Source organism: Jaculus jaculus, chromosome 4, assembly GCF_020740685.1.
Source record: "Jaculus jaculus isolate mJacJac1 chromosome 4, mJacJac1.mat.Y.cur, whole genome shotgun sequence".
In the NCBI taxonomy this organism is placed as follows: Eukaryota; Metazoa; Chordata; class Mammalia; order Rodentia; family Dipodidae; genus Jaculus; species Jaculus jaculus.
The window spans coordinates 148,751,039-148,756,433 of NC_059105.1; the positions used below are offsets into that span (position 1 = coordinate 148,751,039).

Below are 5,395 nucleotides of genomic sequence, written 5' to 3' on the forward strand. Positions count from 1 at the left end.
GATGAAATTTCCCCTCACAACTGTAAGCTGAAATAAACCCTTTCCTTCCATAAGATGCTTCAGGCTGCGTCTCTTGTCTGGCAATGAGATGGTAACTGCTACAGGAATTTAGAAAGAAAATCTTTGGCTAACTTTGTAATACTTATAAATAAATAAAGCTGGAATTCTTCTACCAAAGATAGATAAATGCATTTGTGAAGTGATTTATCAATGCCTGCTAAGCTTCTAAAGATGTTCTGTGTTATAAAACCATAAATAAATAATTGGGCTTTTTGATTCCTCAGTACCCATGTAAAGCCAGATGCACAAAATGGCACATACCTCTGGAGTTGTTTACATGGGCCAGAGGTTCTGGGGGCACCCATTCTCTCTCATTGCAAATAAATGAATTTAAAAAACAAGATTGAATGGATAAAATAATTTTGTGATCAATTCAGGAGAAGTGTGGATATCATGAATATGTCTATAGAGCAATTTGCAAAGTAATTGGCTATTAATTATGAAATTCTTAAATTTCTGCTGAAAAATATGTTGAACAAAGCTCCCTGTGAGGAGTAGGGGGCAAGCCCTACCAATGGCCCTGGGAACCAGCACGAAGCCAGGCCTGGGGGGGACCTGGGCCATCAGGTCAGGTTCCTCATGGGGGTCAGAGACAGATGCCTGTCTGTGGTCACCCCACTCCAGCACTTTTTCTACTTTGATCCAGGTTAGACCAAAGTCATTGCTTTTGAAGTTGTTAAAGTCCATTGGGGCACAAAAAGATACTTAGATTATGAAAGAGGTTATATCTTATCTTGGCCAGTATATTATGACTAAAAGATTATATGATGAGAAGCAGCAACATGTTGTATATTGTTCAAATGATCTTCCTAGAGATTCTTTTGGAGTGACAAGCTTCTCGGTGTAAATACACACACACACACACACACACACACACACACACACACACACACACACACACACACAATGATCTACAGAAACTTGGTAGTGGTAAGTAAGAGCTGTCAAACTCTGGCAGGTCCGGGGGTGAGAATGGCTGTCCTCGGGAAGGTGGGAGTGGTCCAAAGGACCGAGTGAGAGCTGCAAGAGAGAAGCCTTCATCCTCACAGCCGGCTTACAGACCATATGCCTCATCTAGAAGGAGAACCATTAGTGAGACAGGGGCACATTCAGATGACTTAACTGGTGAATGACGGAGAAGGCACCCAAATCCTTTTCCTATGATGACAGCCTGGCTCTGTGCGTGACAGAAGCAGGTGCAGCCAGTCCACAGAGGGCCTCTCAAGTCAGGATCGTCAGGGTGGTGTAGGCGAACATTCAGCAGAGTGGCTGTATCAGGATTCTGTTTCAGATTAATCTACTGTAGAATTTGAAGTTGGATCTCTTGTTTGGAGGATTACAGTCTCCTTGAAGGAGGATGAGAACTCTCCTATGAAAATGATGAAGTTTGTAGAGTCACAGTGTATTGGGCAGGGCCAAGCCTTACAGACACATTTGAAGAGGATCCTGACCTTTCCTTGCTGACTAGCTGCAGTGCACTTCCTGCGGTGAAATGGATCCTCCACTCCCACCACCAGTGTTGGGCCCTCTTGAGAACTGGCTTCCAGATGATAAAGGGAAAGATAAAAAAAGATAAGGGAAAATCTTTGAAATAAACCAAACTAGAAAACTCAGCTCAGGTAGGAGAGGGCTTGGATGGTAAACAGACAAACAACAACACAAAACCCCCATGGAGAATGAACTCAGAGACATGCACTGAAGAAAGTGAGCATAAAGTCACACAGGCCTCCCTGTGCCAAGAAAGTGAGGACTATTCTCAGCCATCGACTTCTAACAGCATGATTTGATTTTGTAGCAGCCAAGAAGACTGTAAAGAGGTGGAGAAGGAAGAAACCTAAGACAGGGAAGAAAGTATGGAATCTAGTTTCCCCCTTGATGCCACTGAACCTTGTGTGATTTGCCGAGGTCAACCTAAAAAACGGTTGTGTTGTTCATGGCAAAACAGGACATATTATGTCTTGTTGCACATGTGCAAAGAAACTAAAGAAAGGAACCAGCCCCGCCCAGTGTGCAGACAGCCCATTCACAAGAGTGTGCCCAGTGCCTCAGCTAGCCACCTTCCCAGAAAACAATTCTGTAGTTCTTAACTACATAACCTGAGAAGTTTAGATATCATGGGTTTTACTTTTATTTATATGTCAAGGCAAGGAAAACCTTAGTCTATGTAAATTTATTTGTAGTATTATTTACCCTCCTTGAGAGCAGGAATCATGAATTTTCCTTTTAGGAAAATGTCAGTTCTGTGAAATTTTTGGATTTTGTAAATGTTTGGATTTTCATGTAACTTACATGGGCTGGATAGATCATTTTTCATCTTTTACCCTTTAAATTTCAAATAATTTCTATTTATATGAGAGGTATCTTTTTATGTAAGCATAATACCTAACATATTAAGTACCTTTTATGTAAGGAGTAAAAGGATGTGTGAAGGATTGAACATATTGAACACTCTGACATTCTAAGTTTCTTTGTTCTTTTAGAATTTGTGAGCTATATTTGGTGCTATGTAAACAGAAACAGGCATCTTATCTTCTAGAAAGCCTCATTGCTATATGCAGTATGGGATAGGTGTTACTTTTAGTTGAAAACACCTTTCTGGGCTTAGTTATATGGTTTCTGACAGTCAGCAGACCTGTGCTTTAGAACTTTTTTTTTATTAGTTATGTATATAGTGTGTATGCAGCCAGGATGGTCATTAGCCTTCTCCCAGTAATCCCCCCATGAGGATTGTGGGTGTTGCATTGTGGAGGTAGCCATCAGTTATGGGGGAGAGGCAATGTCTCTGTGCATAATGACCCAACTTATGGCTCTAACAATCTTTCCACCCCCTCTTCCACGAATTTCCCTTGTTTCCCTTGCCATGTTGGGTTCATTTTAGGTCTGTTTCAGTGACAAGTTCTTGGGAGTCTCTGTGTCTCTGGATATCTGATTTGGTAGGAGTTTATTGTTCTTAATGTCTGCCTCCTTCACCCTTGGACTGATACCAGGTTCACCAAGAAAACAACTCTTGCTCATTTCCCAACTAACTCTATAGTTTCAGCTGGCACCCTGGTGGGTATGATGGGCTGATTATCTCCTTGGGTTCTGCATCCATCTGAAAAAGAGAAGCAAATTCTCCAACAGTGAGTGAGGTTAGTGCAAAACACATGGTTACCCATTATTATTTTAGAGAGAATTTAATAGGTATAGGTCCTTTTGTAGCCCACTATTGGTAGGAGCTTGATATTGGAGAGCAGACTTGTTTTGGGATATGGTTCTGATTTGTTTGCCCATTCCAGGTCTGGTTTTCATTGCAACTGAGTAGATCCATTAGCCAAATCAACAGCAGTTGGTAACCCACCATGGCTGTGCACCACTATTGCACTGTGTGAGCATCATGTCAGGTTGGTTGCTGCTGAGTAGCTTAGAGCACGAGTTGCCTAGACAGATGTTGGTCATTTTCCCCAGTCACTCATGTAACACCTCTGGTACTAGACAAGCTAACTGTCTGGGGATTGACTCTCTTCCAGTTTCCAGCCAGATCACTTCATGTTCTGTCCCAACAGCATATGGTGTCTTCAGCAGTAAGGTCTTACCATCAACATTTGGTGGGTCATCAAGTACTCTGACAAAATTCTGTCTCCTTTTGGGAAACCTTGTAGGTCTCTCTGATCAGCAGCTCATGGTGGGTGTTACCCATGTGCTGGTACTGGGAGTTATAGGTCAGTGCCAAGGGAGAAGGAAGAAAAATGTAGGTAATATAAAAGAGAAAGAGCATAAAGAAAGAGAGATAAACAGTAAAATATTGAGGATAGTCTTTATCATACCCTCTCCAGGCCCCTGTGAATCAGGTATTCTCTCTAAGTACCTGATAAAGATTTGACTTTTTAGTATGTCTTTCAGGATGTAGGATCTTAAGGTACCATTTTCATTTAGGCCCAGGTTTTTGTCTCCCTCACCCTTACCCTCCCCTCCTGCCCAACCATCCTTATTGTCCAGTCCTCAAGATATTTATTAAGTATGTCAGCATCATGGGCAGATTCAGGATAGCTATAGATGAGTGAGACCATGTGATGATTATTATTCTGGGATTGGGTGCATTTGATAAGAATGATCTGGTCCAAGTTTGACCATTTTTCTTCAAATTTCATTGTGTAATTTTTTCCTTACTGCTGAATAAAATTCCATCATGTACATCTTAGTTATCCATTCATCTAATGGTGGACATCTGGGTTGATTCCAGGTCTTAGTAATTATGAATTGCACAGCCATAAGCATGGTTGAGCAAATCTCTCTGAGCTAACATTTGGAGCTTTAGGGGTAAATGCCCAGTAAGTGAACAATAAGTCTGTTGGTACCTCTATAGTCATCCTTTTTAGGAGTCTCCATATTGCTTTCCATATTGGTTATACCAGCTTACATTCCCACCAACAGTGGATGATGGTTGCTATTTCTCCACAACCTTGCCAGCATTTGTTGTCATTAGATGTTTGCTATCCTAACTAGGGTAAACTGGTATCTCATACTTATTTTAATTTGCATTTCCCTGATGAACAGGGATGTTGAACATTTTCTTTTCTTTTTTTAAATTTAATTTTTATTAACATTTTCCATGATTATAAAAAAAATCCCATGGCAATACCCCCCCACACACTTTCCCCTTTGACATTCCATTCTCCATCATATTACCTCCCCATAACAATCATTGTACTTACATATATACAATACCAACCTATTAAGTACCCTCCTCCCTTCCTTTCTCTTCCCTTTATATCTCCTTTTAAACTTACTGGCCTCTGCTACTAAGTATTTTCATTCTCATGCATAAGCCCAGTCATCTGTAGCTAGGATCCACATATGAGAGAGAACATGTGGCACTTGGCTTTCTGAGCCTGGGTTACCTTACTTAGTATAATCCTTTCCAGATCCATCCATTTTTCTGCAAATTTCATCACTTCATTTTTCTTTACCACTGAGTAGAACTCCATTGTATAAATGTACCACATCTTCATTATCCACTCATCAGTTGAGGGACATCTAGGCTGGTTCCATTTCCCAGCTATTATAAATTGAGCAGCAATAAACATGGTTGAGCACGTACTTCTAAAGAAATGAGATGAGTCCTTAGGATATATGCCGAGGAGTGCTATAGCTGGTTCATATGGTAGATCAATCTTTAGCTGTTTTAGGAACCTCCACACTGATTTCTACAATGGCTGGACCAGATTGCATTCCCACCAGCAGTGTAGAAGGGTTCCTCTTTTTCCACATCCCCACCAACATTTATCAGATATATAGCTGGCAAAGATTTTTTCCCATTCTGTAGGTTTCCTCTTTGCTTTTTTCACTGTGTCCT

General features: G+C 40.9%; 1 pseudogene; it reads left to right on the forward strand.

The window, feature by feature from the left end:
• The first annotated feature begins 574 nt into the window (after window positions 1–574).
• On the forward strand, window positions 575–2,147 carry LOC101617928 (annotated as a pseudogene).
• The last annotated feature ends 3,248 nt before the right edge of the window (window positions 2,148–5,395 follow it).